The sequence below is a fragment of the Balaenoptera physalus genome, assembly GCF_965194825.1.
Source record: "Balaenoptera physalus genome assembly, chromosome: 4".
Classification (NCBI taxonomy): domain Eukaryota; kingdom Metazoa; phylum Chordata; class Mammalia; order Artiodactyla; family Balaenopteridae; genus Balaenoptera; species Balaenoptera physalus.
This window is the reverse complement of record NC_138891.1, coordinates 92,085,965-92,103,974: the sequence shown is the minus strand read 5'-3', so window position 1 is coordinate 92,103,974 and position 18,010 is coordinate 92,085,965. Positions and strand designations below refer to the sequence as shown.

Sequence of the window (18,010 nt, the reverse complement as noted above, 5' to 3'; positions counted from 1 at the left end):
CTACCTTCTCTGTCATACAGTTTTCTGTTAAAACAACATATTTCTTTATAAAAAGAACAAACTGTTTTAAGCTGAATACTTTTTAAAAGAATTCAAAAAACTGTGCTGTGTGCTGGCCTTTGGTCAAGCATCTCTGTATAGAATTTTAATGTTTTTCTGCTTTTTAAACATTTATTAGTCAAGATACATTTCATTGTTATGTTTCAATAAAGTTATTCCCCTGTAAATTCACGCCTTCATCTAAACAGCAAAAAGCTGAAGTTCTGAAGCTGTATCTGATGAGTTTGGGGGTAGAATATAAAGTAGAAACTGGAACATCAGAGATTTGAGGAATATATTCAAGGGTCATTTCCACTGCATTGGAAGGTGTTTCAGCAGAGATTAAACTATTTCATGCATAATTTGAGTTGCACCCCAAAATATAAAACCCATAAGACTGGCTTCTTTCTCCTACCTAGGCTGGAACTCCCAGAGTTACTAATGCATTCCCACAGAGTTATTAATTTATGACTGTGGGATGGCAGAAGTAATATTATTTCAACATCTGGCACTAAAATTCCTCGTCAAGGGATAGTCTTTCCCTCCCTGAGACTGAGGGCCCTATCTGATACCCTCGACTTTATCCCCTCTGGCCTGTCTCCTACTATTCTCCTGCACACAGCGCTCCAGTCACGCCAGCCTCCTTGCTGTTCTCTGAAAACACACCAAGTAATCTTGTTGTGCCTCCGGGCCTTGCTGTTCTCTCAGTCAGGGTAAGTCTTAGCCCACTTATCCAAACGACTCATTCCTTCACCTACTTCAAGAGTTTGTGTGAAGGTCACTTTCTCCCTGAGGCTCTCCCTGACCACCTACTTAAAATAGAAAACTCCCTCCTAGCATTTCCTACTCTCCTCCCCCTCCTTTATCTTCCTCAATAGCACTTATCATCATCAAATATTATATGCTACATTTTACGTATAATAAAGATGAGCTACTGAAATCAAACATATCTACCAACAGAGGGCTTAACCCCCTATTAAAAGGACAAAACGGTTGATTCCAAAGCAAAACCCAACTCTTTGCTGCACATAAAAGACAAAGACACACCTACAACAATTCAGAAATGCTAACAATGAAAGGATGCACAAAGGTATACCAAGAAAACACAAATACAAAGAAAGAATTGAGATTTTGAAATCCAACTAAGTAGAATTTAGACCCAAACCTATTACCAAGTCAAAGAGCACTTTACAAATGCTAAATGCTACAATTCACAGTGAAAATAAAATATTTATGAAAGATATGCAGCAAATAACACAGTAGCTTCTTTCATTTAGCAGAAACTACAAGAGACTCAAAGAGACTAGAAATACATAAATAATAGCAGACTTTAGTATACTTCCCTTGGTCCAAGACCAAAAATGGTACCAAAAAACATTTATAATAATTGACTCCATAATTACAGAAACATCTATACTTCAATAAATTACATAAAGAAAAGTACAAATAATATTCTCCATCAACAAGATGATAAAAGTATGAATCCATAACAATCAAAACATAAGAAAATCTTCCCACTGTGAAATTTAAAATTTTTCTATTAAACTTAGCTTGACTCAAGGAAAAAATAACAACTGATCATGAAATTTTCTAGAAAAAAATAATGAAAACATGATATCAGAGTTTACAGGATACTGCTAAAGAGTGTTTAGAAAAAGATTCATAGATTTAAATATTTGTATCAATAAAAATGAGAGAAAATGAGTTAGACATTATACTCAAAAAGTTAGAAATATTTAAGACTTGCTTTTTTTTTCTCCCCACTTTGGACTTAATTTTCTTTTTAATTAAGCAACCTAGATTTGAAAACAACCTGAAACAAATAAACCTAGCTGTATCAAACTGCATTTAGCATTGGTTCTGTTATTTTGAAACTAACATATATTATGGGAAAAAGTAAATAAGCAATTACGTTAACATTATTAGGAACCATGCTTTTCAGCAGAAAAGAGATTCAATATAAAATTAAATAAGTAAAAAATTCTATAACCTTTCATTAGAATTGGAGTATCAGCACAAGTTTATGATTTATTTTTCTTTGAAAAACCACATATTTCCTAGATCTTGTATTTAAAAGTCCTAGAAGTAACAACAAGCCTTTTAGCCATGAACATCCTACGTGCACAGATTGTGGTCACCAAATACCATTTTCACTGAAAGCAATGAAGTCTCCTTTGAGAAATGGCTGATTCTAGGTCTGGAGCAGTAAATGAGACTGTTGCAATACGAGACTGGGACTCTTTAAAGTATCCAAAAGCAAGGAAGCTATCAAGACATTTGCAGTTATCAAGTGAACATAGAAGCCAAAGATGGGCAATTTGAGCTTTAAAATGAATAATCACTGCAATTATATAAAAGCATAAATAGAGATACCAATAGAATCAATGCAAAACTAGAAGCAATAGGAAATTCAATATGAGAGCGAGATACAAAATTGCATGTAGAAATCGATGTCCTCATATATTTAAGCAATAAGCAATTATAGGGGAAAATAGAAGAGATGACCCCATTTACATTACCAACAAAAATGAAAAAATATCCTAGGAGTAAATGTTATAGGAACTGTGCAAAACCTATATGAGAAAAGCTTTAAAGCTTTCCTGAAAGATAGAAAACTGTGACTTGAATAAAAGGAAAAATAAACTTTTCTCCTCAATTGAATAATGCAAAATCATAAATTAATGCCAATTTTCAAAGTATTTTTTACGCAGCTAGTTTCTGTAGTTTACATGGAAAAAATAAATAAGCAAGATTATTTCCCCCCAAAACAGGAAATCAAAATAAGAAAACAGCAATAAGGCAGGCCTAGCTCTACCAGATATTGGAACATATTATACAGTTTCTATAATTAAAACAGTATAATATTAGCACTTGAGTAGACAATCAGATCAATAGAAAAAAATAGTAAATATAGATGTAGAGCCACGTACCATGTGGAAATTTATGTGATAAAAATGGTATCTCAAATCACTGCTAGATAAATGGGCTTTTGAAAATTAAATGTTGTTAGAACAGCTAAATAGGTCTGTGAAATAGAAAACATCGGATATAACATCACCTAAGTGGAATTCCAGCCAGAAAAGCCAAAAAATTCAACGTCAATCTTTCAATGAGGACCAATTTGAGTATCCAAATTGAAGGATATTCTGGAAAACCACTGGTCTGAACTTTCCCAAAAAAGTCAATGCCAGAAAAAAAAACAATCAGCAAAAAAGGCTGAGGAAGTAGTCTAAACTGAAGGAAGCTCAAGAGACTTGATGACTAAAATCAATACGCGATCCTTGTTATGTCCTGGATTTTTATTCTACAGACAACAACAGGGTAAGCAAGGATTTGGGGTGGCGTGGGGGGACAATGGAGGAAATTCTAACATGGACTGTATATTAACTAAGAGTAATGTAACAACGTTTAGTGCATTCCGCCTCCCCGGGTCTGAAAAGCCTAGGGAAACATTTCCTAAAGACACAGTACTGTGATCCTATAGGCCAGTAGCCGCAGTTGGGGCGATTTTGCCCTGCCCCGCCCTCCCCATACCCACGTGATAATGTCTGAAAACATTTTGGGTTGTCACAAGTTGGGGAGGGGAGGGCCGGGTGCTACTGGCATCCAGCAGCGTGTGAAGGCCAGAAGTGCTACTGAACACTGTACAACGCCCACGACAGCCCCACTCCCCTCACTACAAAGAGACTTCACGCCAGAATCAACAGCGCCACAGTTGATAAGCCTTGATGTAGGAGAATCCCTTATTCTAAGGGGATAGTACTGCGATATTAAGCTGAATTAAATGAAATGGTCTTCCGCGCAGGTCAAATATTGGTAACATTTAAGGGTGAAGGGTTATGACGTCCACAACTCACTCTCAAATTGTTCAGCAAAACACACTGTACATGTCCTTCCGCCCTGCTTTCCTCCTCCCTCTGGTACCGAAGCAGGGTCGTACTCCTCCTAGGGCGGACGGACCCGCCGAGCCTGCGCGGTGGGAGGACCCTGCGAGCGACCACTGCGCAGGCGCTGGGTGGCAGCCGCGCCCACGCGGCGCTTCTCCAAAAGTTAACAGAGGTGGGGCAGACCTCGCAGTCACGTCGGCTGCCTGGAGCAGAGGAGAGAAGAGAAAGCTCCCGAGGGGGCTCCGCTGTCTTCTCCAGGAGTGACAACGCTGCTTTCCCAGTTGAACCCCGCCCCCCTCCTCTGCGATCCGCTGCGGGCTGCAGGGAGCATCGCTTATCCTTTGGAGCCCTCTGCCAGGAAGAGCCCGTTGCGTGCGGCCCCTGGTGCCTGGCCATTCCCGTGCAGGCTGGATTCTCCAGAGGTGATCACGCTCTCCTTAGTGGATTCTGACTTCCTTTCTGACGAGCCTGGGCAGTACTACAGCTCGTGACCACTGACTGAAAATGCCCGGGCAGGCTTATTCCACACCGGGCTTCCCGCCAACAAGAGCTTACCCAGGTAACATTTTTAAATACCTTAAAAATTTTCAGCCTAGAGTTTCTTAATCAAGGAGTTGACAGACTTTTTCTGTAAAAAGCCAGATAGCAAATATTTTAGGATTTGCAGGGCAGGAACAGTCGTCTCTGTCGCTTATTTGTCTTTTTTTTTTTTAACAACCTCATAAAAATGTAAGAAAAGAAAAAAAAACCCGCTCTTAGCTTCGGGCTTTACAAAAACATGGGGATTACTCTGATTAGATTACAGTCTTTCAGTTTACCCAGCACGGAGGCTAGAGCTTCAGTCTCTGGTCCAACCACAGTTTTGCAGTAGACTCAGGTTCCAGGAGGACCACGACCCACCGGGCTTACTGGGCGCCACCTACGGAGGCTTAGTTTACCATCTTTTGGGCCCCTACACCTGCACCTCTGCTCTTCTCTACTGAGTGGCCGTTGAGTTCCTGGCAGTCAGGAGGGCTGCCAGGAAACCCCCAGAAACCCGCAAACCCCCAGAAACCCCCAGACAAGCAGCCACACCCTCCTTCACTCTAAAATGACAGTCCCTTCCTATCTGGGAGCAAAAACCAAAGTCCTTACACTGTGATTAAATTAGTATAAACAATACAAGAAGATCTCAGACAATTGTATTTATATAGCATTTTTTCTATTGATAGATGTAATATATTTATGTCCACTCTGGTAATTTGGAAAATACTGAAAAGCATATGGACAAAAATTAAAATTCAGCATACTCCCAGCCCACAAAAATGAACTATCAAAATGTTTATGTATTCTAGTCCAGCTTTTCAATGCATATTAACAGGACAATGTACTGAACTGGATTTCTAAAAAATTTTTCTTAATAAACTTTTGTTGAATTACAAAATCCAAAAATGTGGTGAAACTGTATAAATATACAGTTCAATAAACTTTCAAAGACTGACTGACACAAACATAACCTTGCAGCTGCCACCCAGATCAAGAAATAGAGCGTGCCTAGCTAGCTCCTCCAGCCCCTGCTCAGTCAAGGGCAACTTCTCCCCAGATATAACCATAATCAAAAGATTAGTTTTGTCTTTCCTTTAATTTCACATGAAATGAATTATTCAGTAAATATTCTGTAGTATTTTATTTCTTTCACTCCATATTACATTTGAGATTCATCCATTGTTGCATGTAACAGGTCTGTATTTTATTTTATGCTGTATGGCATTTAATTGTGTGAATATGCTGCCGTTTATCATTTATACTGTTATTTTTTAAATTTCAGCTATATTAAGGTATAATTCCTATACCATACAATTTTCATCCATTAAAAATGTGGAGTTTAATGTTTTTTTAGTATATTCACAGGTAAGTGCAACCATTGACAGGCACAGTCTGTTTTAGAACATTTTCATCACCTCAGAACAACTCCATATTCTTTAGCTGTCACTCGCCTACCCTGCATCCTCTCCAGCCCTAAGCAACCACTAATCTATTTTTTGTCTCTATAGATTTGCCTGTTATAGATAGTTCATAAAAATGGAGTCATATGTCTTTTGTGGCTGGTCCCTTATACTGATCCTGAATATTCATGTTATTTCCAGGTTTGGAGCTATTGCAAATAATACTGCTGTGAACATTACTATACTTATCAGCATATTATGCGTATCTAAAGCTATATATGTATCACATAGATACATATTTCTCTTGGGATATATACCTAAAAGTAGAATAGCTCCGACATAGGTTATGTTTATGGTTAGCTATAGTTGATAGTGCCAAACAATTGTCCAAATTTACACTCCCAGCAGCAGCGTGTGAGACTTTTCATTGCTTCACACCCTCACCAACATTGGTGGTTGTGTGGTTTCAGTTTACACTTCTTGATGACTAATGAAAAAAAGCACCTTTTCATGTAATTATTAGTCGTTTGAATATCCCCTTTAGTAAAATGCCTTTTGGGTCTTTATTCCATTTTTGGTGAGGTTGTCTTTTTCTGTTGGATTTATAGTGAGTCCATTTTCATTTATGAGTACTGCAAACAAACAAAAACACTTTTCCTAATCTGTGACTTGCATTTTAACCATCTCATTGTTAAATTTTAATGACTGTAAATTTTAAATTTTTATTGAAGTCTAACTTTTCAATCTTCTTTTATGGTTAGTACCTTTGCTATCCTAAGAAACCACTGCCTACAAGGACCTTCTCCTATTTTACCATCTAAAAACATAATGTTTGGGGGACTTCCCTGGTGGTCCAGTGGTTAGGACTCCACGCTTCCACTGCAGAGGGCAAGGGTTTGACTCCTGGTCAGGTAACTAAGATCCCACATGCCACAAATTTAAAAAAATAATAAATTAAAAATAAAAACGTAATGTTTTTCTTTGAATCTTTAAATCTACTAACCACGTAGAACTGATTTTGGAGTACGGTGTGCAGTTAAGTGTTAATTTTTTTTTCATATAGCTATCCAGCTGACCCAAGTGCTCTTCTTGAAAGACTATTCTTTTCCCATTGCCCTGCAGTGTCACCCTTCTCATAAATCAATAGAAACATAAATCAGTACAGATACTGGAATTAATAGACAAGGTCTTTAGCCATGATAAACATGTTAAGGAATCTTACTAAAACAAGATGTAATATGTGAAGAAGTAGAGAATTTCGAGAGAGATACAGGTAATATTTTTTATGAGATGGAAATCCTACAACTGAAAAATATAATATCTGAAATTATTTGATAGGTTATCAGTAGGTTGCACACAGTCATGAAAGCATCATTAAACTTGAAGACAGGTTGCTAGAAATCATCCAAATATAAGTGCACTGAGAAAAAAATATTTTAAATAAACAAAGCATCAATGACTGATGGAACAGTGTCAAATGGCCTAACATACATGAAATTGAACTCCTGAAAAGCAGGGAGAGAGAGCCTGGGGCAGAAAAATATTTGAAAAAATATTAGCAAAAGCTTTCCAAAATTGATCAACTATATTTTATCCAGGACATTTCCTTGTTTTCAGTGGGGAGTGGATCCCAATAACCTAAGCTTACCATGAATGGAATTTAGAAGTTAGCATAAATAAAGTTTTACATCTACACGAATGAGCAGCAGGGCATTTTAAAGACACACAAAATGTGGAAGAATACTCTGTTGGGTGGAACTGTCCCGAACACTACTGTACTTTGAGCATAAATGTTGCCTACCCACTAAAGCCCATAGTACCACCCCAATCATAGTAATACCAAAATGTCTCCCCAGTTTTTCAGAATATCCCCTCAGTGCATAGTATGGCCCTACATCCATCGAGAACCCCTCTCTCACATGATCTCCCACTGCCTGCTTTCCTCCTTGCCCCATGCCCTTTCTAACCTCATCTCTAATGCTCACATCTCGCAAACCACACTGGCATCTCTCCATCTCAGGGCTTTTGGGATGGCTTTTCTCACTTTCTGAATGGTTCTCCCCCAGACATCCATATGACTGACTCTTTTCTCCTCCTCAGGTCTTTGTTCAAACGTCATTTTCTCAGTAAGAAATTAAACAAAACAAAACAAAAAACTTGGAGGTTCATTCCCCCACCCCCAGTTTATTTTTATATGAAGCCTTTATTTGAAATGCTATGTATTTTAATTATTTAATTTCCTTACTGTCTCACTTTCCCCACCAGTAGAATATAAGTTCTGGTGAAGACGGAGGGGGATTTACCATTTTTGTTCTCTGTAGTGTCTTCAGTACCTTAAATGAGTAAAAGATTATAACTGATAACATTTTTCTCAGGGCTGGCATGTGGGCAACCTTAATTTATTCCTAATAACCTCCAAATCTTTCAAGATATTTGTTCAGTTTTTCATGAATAAGAAAGTCCTGACAGTATTCCAGTAATTTTTAAATGTGTAAGGTATGTTTGAGTGTCTTAGCAAAAAGGATCACAGCAGTAAAAGCTCCAGCTTTTTACCAAAGAGAATAAGAAATGTGATATGGTTGTTTCCAAAGCAACGAAAAGCTTTACCTCATTAAGTAGACTGAGGGTTTCTCCTTATTAGATTGAAATATCCAATCAAATAGCTGAGGGCTGCCTCGCAAAGAAAAAGCACTTACAGCCGTCATCACAAAGAAATTTGCCTATTTAATTGTAAGCTAATTTGTACCAACTTCTTTCTTCAGGCGTTCAGGCATCAGGATCGATGATGAACTTTCAAAAAGGAAAAGGATGGAAAATCATCGAACTTACCATGAACTGTGCTCCCTTAAGTGTTTCCTCATAGCATGTGCAGAGTCAAGGGAAATTATATTCCTGTATTATTTAGTCTACCAACAACCTATTTACCTACGGTCTTAATCTGGGTTGTTCTTGAAAGTAGAGCCTGAGACAAAGGTAGACACATTCTATTTTGGGAATGTGATCCCAGGGAACAGGAAGGAGACAGAGGGGAGTGAACAGGCGGAAAAGGGAACGTCCAAGCAAAACAAGGTAGTGTTATTGAGTGGTCCACTAGTGTTCATGGCTACTTAGTGCAGAACCTTCCCAGGATTCTTAACAAACTTTGGCTCAGGACAGTCTGCCTGAGGGACGAAAAGAAGGATTTATGTCTCAGCAGTATCACCTGTGTGCTGAGGGCTGCTCGCATGGGGCACTAACTCCCCCATGAGGAGACCCTCACTGGTGCTACAGCATCACATGTGCTGCAACAGAGAAGCTTTGGGACAGGAAGCTAGATTCTTGACACAAGCCTGAGATGAGGCACCGTCAGCACAGAGCGGGATGAAACCTGCCCAGAGCTGTTCACCAAAGCTGCGGCTGGAATCGGAGGTGGAAGAGATGGGAGACAGTGCACAGGAGGCATCTCAGAAGCCTAGAGAATGCGTTGTTAGCCTTGTCTAAATCCATATTCTCTCTTCTTTCTATCATCAAAATTTCACCATCCAGAACAAGGTTGGCAGAAGGGTTAAATAGGAAGGTTAAATGTACTTCCTAGAAGCTGTATGTTAACAGTTTTAACCTGAGTGACACTTATAAGAAATAGGAAGTGACCCTAGAACTTGGAAAATTTTTTAATTATTCTACTTGAAACATTTTACCATTGGATAGCAATATTAGATACCTTCTAAACTCATGTAATCTCAGAAGTAATCATGAATTGTTTGGAGAAATAAAATTAACCATTTCTTATATTTCTATGAGCTTTATAAATCAGTCATTAATTTTTCCTAAGATACTGTTTTCTACTGTCACATAGACTAGTGATACAGAGCTTACAACCAACGAAGGAAAAATTGGTAGAAACACAGGAAGGAAAAATGTTGGAATAATTTCAATAACCTAAAGGGTTGGCATTAATATTGGCTGGAATGGGGGAGGCAGGGGGGAAACTGCACATTTTGACTTGGGGTTCCTCTTTTGAAGTTCCATTTTACCAGAAATAATTTTCTCTCTGCCTACATCCATGTGACGTCATTATCATCCTCACTTGTTTGGTCTGGAATTGCCACCAGTAGGAATAAACTTTTGAGTTATTTAATATGGATCGAGGGCTTCCCTGGTGATGCAGTGGCTAAGAATCTGCCTGCCAATGCAGGGGACATGGGTTCGAGCCCTGGTCCTGGAAGATCCCACATGCCACAGAGCAACTAAGCCCATGGGCCACAACTACTGAGCCTGCGCTCTAGAGCCCGTGAGCCACAACTACTGAAGCCCGTGCGCCTAGAGCCCGTGTTCCGCAACAAGAGAAGCCTCCGCAATGAGAAGCCTGCGCACCAGAAAAAAGACCCAACGCAGCCAAAAATAAATTAATAAATTTATAAAAAAAAAAAATATGGATCGAGCTCCTACTATTTGCTGTGTATTGGCACACTGCATATGAGTAAGACATAATATAAAACATTACATCCAAACATTTCAGAGCAGTCCTGCTGAGTTGAGGAGACAAGGGTTAGTATCGAGTGGGACAAGTGTCTTGAATTTCAGGGCAGAGTATCAGCAAGGAAGAAGGTATGCAGAGAAAAGATTTCCAGAAATTTGCCTACGGATCCCTCTGTGCCCATTGCTGAACGCCGAACAATTCCCAAAACTAGCACAAGAGTGGGAAACATTTAACTTCCATCCAGCCACAGTGGGGTGTCCTCACGGAGAACTCCACACCAGGAAGGTTACATCTTACATAAGTAGGGCTAAACTAGCATGACAATAAAATCTACACTTGCTCAAAAAACAAACCTCAGTAACATGAAGCTAATCCTCAAGTAACTTAACTACCTGCCAGAACCAAGTCCAAATTTGTTAGTTCAGGTCCTCCAAGAAGCACATGCAAATATGGAATTCGATTTACAAGAGCTGTACTTGGGGAAATGCCTGTAAGGGTTGAAATAGAGAGGAAGCCAGAGGAGTAGAGTCTCCAGACTGCCTAACATGTCTGACCCCTTTGAAAGAAAGAGAGAAGGAAGGAGGGTTGACTAGCAAGGGTCCCAGACTGCAGCATAATTCCAGGAAGGTTTAAGGTCAGAATTTGCCTCTCAAAGGAGTTCCTACCTCACAGGAATAGGCATGCGTTAGGATACCTGCTCAGTGGTTGTTCCAATGGAAACGACCCATGGGAAATGTAGCCTAAGCATGAAAATAATGGATCCAGAGAGCAGCTGGGGCCCTCAGGTATGCTACTGTCTGCAACAGATCTGGGTAATGTACTTCCATAGCTCTGTAGTCCACGCCTTGTGCTGCCGAGCTCAGGGAGCGAGGCCTCCGTGGTCCCTGTGGGCCTATCTTCCTGGGGGAAACTGAGAAGAAGGAGGTGGTAACGTTAGTGAGATGAACTACATCCCCTCTCTTGGCAGTTGATCTCAGGGCTACAAGTGGTCCTCAGCCTCTCCTTCCTCCACTATCCATTTTGGGTTCCCATCACACTTATCAATCGTCTCAGCAGTTCTTGGCGGTTTACCTGATGATGTGATGCAAACTTTCATCACATCTAAGGGTCTGAGCTTTCAGTGACCATGCCCTTCTTAGGTTGGGTTTGCCATGTGTGTCTGTTCACAGTTACAGTAGGGCAAGGGAGGAACAGGAGGCACCAAGTGCCTCACCTGGAATCCACACATGTGCCTCCCTGTGCCATTGTGTAAAAGCAGCCCGACCTGCTCATCATGTGAATATGCTGACTCCTCACCTGCATACCCCTGGGCACAAGGAGTACAAAGCGCCCTAATGGCAATTATTTCTTGTAGCTCAATGGGACCCTTACCATAGCCCCTGGCAAGAGTATCCCCACTTTGGGAACCAGGGCCTCAGCTTAGAGAGGGCAGAGTTGCAGGGCAGGAAGCATGCATGCTTCCAATAAGAAGTCATTGGGAGTGTTGTAAATGAGGCCACTCCTCTGCCATCCCATTTGACTCTCATAATCCTCCTACTGGGGACACAGCACCACAGAGGTCTCTGGTTTAATGAATACACTGTATCCTGAAGGATAACATCCCAACCTTTCAGAATGCTGCCTCGAAGCTCATACTTTAGCTGTGCCTTTAGAAGATTGTTCCAGCATTCCACGAGGCTGGCTGCATGTATCAGGCTGTAGGTGGCGGAGTATGTGATAAGACCAGGGGGTCCCATGGTCATGGGCCTGCTCTTACACCTTCATCACCATCTAGTGGTCTGATACTGTGTAAGTCCTTTATAGTGGTGCTGGCTGAGGCTCTGCAGGTAGGAAAGACAAACCCATACCTGCACTAGGTTCTATCCCTGTGAGGACAAATTAATAGCTATTCCCAGATGGGAGAGGCCTGTTATAGTTAACTTGTCACCAGGTGACCAGTTAGTCTCCTTGAGGAACAGGGCCATGTTGAGGACTTACTGATGGTCTCTGTGGCTGACAGGCTGGACATTCAGAGGCCACAGTAGCTAGATCAGCCTTGGTAAGTGAGAGTCCATGTGTTGAGCCCAAACATAACTTCCAGCTCTGCCACTGTAGCTACTCCGTTCATGTGCCTATCATGCCGGTTCGGGGTGTCTCATGACAAGGCCTGACTGTCAAGACATTTTGTTTATTTGGTTGCTAAGCACCCCTTTCATAATGGTTGCGTTCTGGTGGATGTTAGTGTGTGAAACAAAAATCTTCACACTCTGTGCCCACTCCCATAGGCCCATCCACATACCTCTACACCAGGCTTCCTTGGCTGCAATTATCCAGTACTTTTTCCGTCCAAGTCCCTGAACAGATGCCTCAGCCATTAGCCACTGGCCGGTAAAGTACACATTCTCACCTAGAACCAGTTCTCTACACAAAGTAGATGATCAGGTACACCACTCACAGCTCTGCTTATTAGAAAGAGCTGCCCTTTCACTGACCTTCAAGGCCACTCCTGGTCATAGCTATAATGTAGCCAACTCTTTCTGATCCTCTTTCCTGACTGGGATTGAAAAGTATACATTCACCGGATCAATGGACACATACTAGGTACCTGAGCTTTTCTTAATCTCTGTCACCAATGATAACCACATCTGCCCAGCAGCTGCAATCAGGACTAATACAAGGTTATACCTGCAGTAGTCTACAGCCATTCTCTCCAGTTTCTTCAAAGCCCAAACTGGCAAAGTAAATGGAGAAATGATGGGGACCACCAATGATCTCCACCTCCCCCCATCCCCACCCTGGCCAAATGTTTTTGATTTCCTATTTTGGCTGGGATGAGGAGGAATTTCAGAGGTTTCCAAAAGGCTTTATGTGTACGTTGCAATCGTTTCTAAGAACACATTAAGGTACTGTGGGCATGACCACTTGTGGGTCCACAGACTCAGTGTGTCCTTTGTGAACCAGATTTTAGCCAGTACGACAGCCAGGACCAAGTAGTCCCCATGAGCCCGCATTTTAACATGGGGGCCGTGATGCTGCTTTGGATTTCCAGGTATCAATGTCACCCTAGTAACTGGTCACATGTCCGTTTAGGGAAGAACTTGGTGATTCATCACAGTATATTCATGCCACTGTATAGCAGGGTTCTTCCTCCTAGGGACCCAGCCCCCTCTTCCATCTGTGGGTTCTGAATCTGAAAATTGACTCAGATCTGGGAAGTGAACAAGGGAGCATGAGGTTTCACTGGGAACAATGTCCTCGGCCTCTTCCTTTTCCATTTTTGCCTTACCGGTTATAGATATTAAGCAGCATTCTTATGACTTGCCCTTTTATTTTGGCTGTAGGGGTGTTATGTTTAATTAATCATCTCCCAAACACCCTGAGGGTCAAGCCCCCTTGACTGTCTCTCCAACTTCACCAGTTGTTACAGTAATTATGGCCTCCTGACTTTCGGTAGTTAAGCACCAGTCCTCTATTACTTCAGCGCCCCTCACCCCCAATGACATTAACAAGCCCACCTCTGTTACCACCTCACCTACAATCAGCCCTGTTCTAAAGAGGAGAGCCACCACTGAACCCATGATGCTCGTACCCTTTTACAAGCACATCCCTGGCAACCTTTTGAATCATGTGTCTTCTGGGCCCTGCTTTGGAACAAAATCATGTGGTGGGTTTTCTAGGTTCCTAATATATCCAGTCCAGTATAACCACTTCCCTCAGCCTTTTCATTGAATGTCCTACCATTATCCAGGACAAATTGGGCATTTCCATTTCACTGTGTTGGCCATAACTACATCAGACTTCCAAGGGTTAGCCTATCAGTGAATTTGTCCCATCTCCTGGGGTTCTTGCTAGGATGATAAATCCTGTGTCCCAATAAAGTGGCCCTTAATAAACACGTTCTTATTTTTCTAGTCTTATATCCTGGCCCCTGGATAAAGCACCCTCAAAAATCCAAACCTGGTACGTACTATTTCTTGTAGCACCTTCAGTGTATAATCTTTTTCTTCCCTTATCAGACCCAGCACTTCTCAAATGAGGTTATGCTGGATTTAACTCTAGTCATCTGCCCAGCAGCCTGGAGCGAAGATGGAGGCATCTCATAAGGGGTCACCTACCTACTGTCTTGTCAAGAAGGGGGCTTTGTGATATCTTCCACCACAGGAAAAGTCCATAGCTTTCCATAAAATACTATGCAGTCCCATATGACTTCACTGGTAAATTCTTCCAAACATTTAAGGAGAAAAAAAAGCCAAGCTTACACAACTTTTTTACTGAATAGGAAAACATAATTCTTCCCAACCTGTCTTATGAGACAAGCATAACTTTGATACCAAAATCTGACATGGAATTACAAAAAGGGAAAATTACAGATGGAGCCAACATAAAAGATAAGATTGTCAAATCAGACTCAAAGACACAGGAATAAAAAATTTTATCCATGATATAGTTTTGCTAATAATCTCAAGAATACAAGCAATCAAGAGGCACAGGCAAAGCAGAGAGAAGTCGTGAATAATGTCTTTGTCTTCCTATTTCCTTCCTTCTTGCATTGGATGAGCTATTTGGCAAAGCTGGAAAGATACATTCTCTAAATGAGGTCACTTCACACAACTTGGAGGATTTTAGGTGATGACACTTCTTCATTTTATATCCAGGTAATTGTATAACTTACATGATACTTCCTGAGAGCCATGCCCCATAAATGCAGAGATTGTGATTTTGTTTACCATAGTCAATTCTAAGTCAGGGAAATCCTGCTAAAAATGTTTCAAAGATAAGGATTCATGTCCTAGTAATTAATATTACTTTATTTACATGAAGTCTGTTATCACTATGTTTACAAGATAATTAACCTGGCTTCTTTTTTCTTCTTTCTTTCCTGGAAACATCTTTCTTTCCTGGAAACATTTCCAGGAAATATTCTTTGGAATCTAGCTACTTAACTCTTTCCTGCTCAGAAGCCAATGAACCTCACAAATGTAGGTGCTAGAACACTAAATGAAATATTATCAAACAGAATCTGCAATTTGTAAAGAGGTTAGTTAGTACATCAGGATGTTGGCTTAACATTTGAACATTAATAAAAGAAAAAATGAGAAAAAAACATCTGATAATAGATGCAGAATAAGCAATTGACAAATCAACACTCATTAACATTATAAATTATCAGCAAACTAGAAATGAAGGGAACTTTCCTAACCCGATAAAGAGTATCTGCTAAAAACCTACAGCTAACATAATACATAATGGTAAAACATGGAATCTTTCCCCTTGTGGTTGAGATTAAGGCAAGGATGTTCACTCTCATCACCTCTATTCAACATTGCACTTGATGTCCTAGCCAGGACAGTGAAGAAGAGAAAAAAACAGGAATATATATATTGGAGAGGAAAAAATAAAATTGTTACCCCATGATCTACCATATGTAGAAAATCTGAAATAATCTACAAATAAATTATTAGAATGACTGTGAGGTCAACATTGTGATACAGGGTAACTCTGTCAAAATCAATTGTACTACATATTATTGTACTGGATCAACTGGACAAATTAAAATATTTTAAATTTACAATAGTATCAAAAACATCAAATACTTAGAAGTAAACTAATTGTAATACAATTTTTCTACACTAAAAACTATAAAATATTGCTAAATGAAATTAAAGAATATTTAAATAAATAGAAGTATGAACAATGTTAATGGAAGGAAGACTCAAAATTTTAAAGATCAATATTTTTAATTTTTTCCAAATTTATTTATAGAGTCAGTGCAATACCAATAAAAATTCTAGCAGGGTTTTTTTTTTGAGGAAATTAATAAACTGAATCTAAAATGTATACAGAAATAGAAAGGACCTAGAATAGCCAAGAGGTCTTGAAGAATAAGCTGGAAGGTTTACACTGCCAGATATCAAAACCCACCAGAAAGCTACAGAAATAAAGACAGGTAATATTTGCACAACGATAAATTAATAGACTAATAGAATAGTGAAGTAAAACTATGGTTATTTTTTTCTAGAAGCAAACGCTTTGTTCCTACCCCAGCACCCATTCCCCACCCAAGCTCATTCCCCCATTCAAATCACACTTGAAGGCTTCACGCCTTGGGGAAGAGAGGCCATAGAGGATTCATCAAAATAAAAGTTAGTTATTGGCTTTGGGATTCCAAGGACCAAAATCATGGCCTAAAATGTAGGCCTGGAGGGATACTTGTCTAGCCAATCTCTTCCATGCCTACCTCCTCCAAACTCATTCAAGGAAGAAAAAAAAATCTCAACACTAAGTAAGAAGAAAGTAAATCACAGTTGGACAGAAAGCAAGAGAGTTAACTGCTGCTGAGGGTTCTGAAGAGAGTTTCGTTATTCTAAATTACAGCATGAAAGAACCCCCCAGAAAAAATGTATGTGAACTAAAAATGGAGAGACCAGTGCCCTATTTCTTGTCTGGTTATCCTGAGAAAGTCCCATAGTGTTGTTTTGACACTGTGGCATTAAACTTGGAGTAGAAATAGCTACATCGAAAATCAAAACTACCTCACACTGTTCAGAATAGCCATCATTAAAAAGTCCACAAACAATAAATGCTGGAGAGGGTGTGGAGAAAAAGGAACCCTCCTACACTGTTAGCGGGAATGTAAATTGGTGCGCCCACTATGGAAAACAGTATGGAGGTTCCTCAAAAAACTAAAAATAGATATGATCCAGCAATCCCACTACTGGGCATATATCCAGAGAAAACTCTAATTCAAAAAGATACATGTGCCCCAATGTTCATAGCAGCACTATTTACAATAGCCAAGACATGGAAACAAACTAAATGTCCATTGACAGATGAATGAAGAAGATGTGATATATATATATATATATATATATATATATATATATATATACACACACACACATACATACATATACATACATATATGGAATGGAATACTACTTAGCCATAAAAAAAGAATGAAATAATGCCATTTGAAGCAACACGGATGGACCTAGAGATTATCATACTAAGTGAAGTAAGACAGAGAAAGACAAATATATACCACTTATATGTGGGATCTAAAATATGATGTTATTTGCAAAACATCTAAAATATGATACAAATGAACTTACTTACAAAATGTAAACAGACATAGAAAACATACTTATGGTTACCAAAGGGGAAAGGGGTGGGGAGGGATAAATTAGGAGTTTGGACTTAGCAGATACAAACTACTATACATGAAATAGATAAACAACAAGATCCTACTGTATAGCATAGGGAACTATATTCAGTATCTTGTAATAACCTATAATGAAAAAGAATATATATATATAACTGAATCACTTTGCTGTACACCAGAAACTAACACAACATTGTAAATCAACTATGCTTCAATAAAAAAAAAAAATCGGCATTGAGTAACTAGGCAGATGGTTCCTAAACTACGTCACAGACATTATGGAACCACAGAATCACAGAATGGAGTTAATGCTTTTCTTGGTGTGATTGAAAACATGACCTCAAGAGCTGACAGACTAGAGGGACCTCTCGGCCAGAGATGGAGTGTGAACTCTTTGAAGCAGTACTGGATGGAAATGCAGACATCCCATCAGATGTCAGCATGGAAGGTGATGTCAGTGAAGACCAGAAAGGACAGAGTTCATCTCAGCTGATGCCAGCTGTGGACAGATGCCAATCAACAATCAGATGTACCCCCAAGACCAAGACATGACTGAAGT

The 18,010-nt window shown here is 39.8% G+C and overlaps 1 protein-coding gene and 1 long non-coding RNA gene across 2 annotated transcripts in view; one reads left to right on the top strand and one right to left on the bottom strand.

The window, feature by feature from the left end:
- The window catches only part of LOC309660121 (uncharacterized protein), a 1,229,325-nt gene that overhangs the window by 1,109,758 nt on the left and 101,557 nt on the right, over positions 1 to 18,010 (bottom strand). The gene's annotated exons all lie outside the window — the stretch shown is intronic.
- On the top strand, positions 4,320 to 9,621 carry LOC309660132. Its single transcript, XR_014263175.1, has 2 exons — positions 4,320 to 4,485; positions 8,614 to 9,621. It is a non-coding gene; the product is annotated as an uncharacterized lncRNA (long non-coding RNA).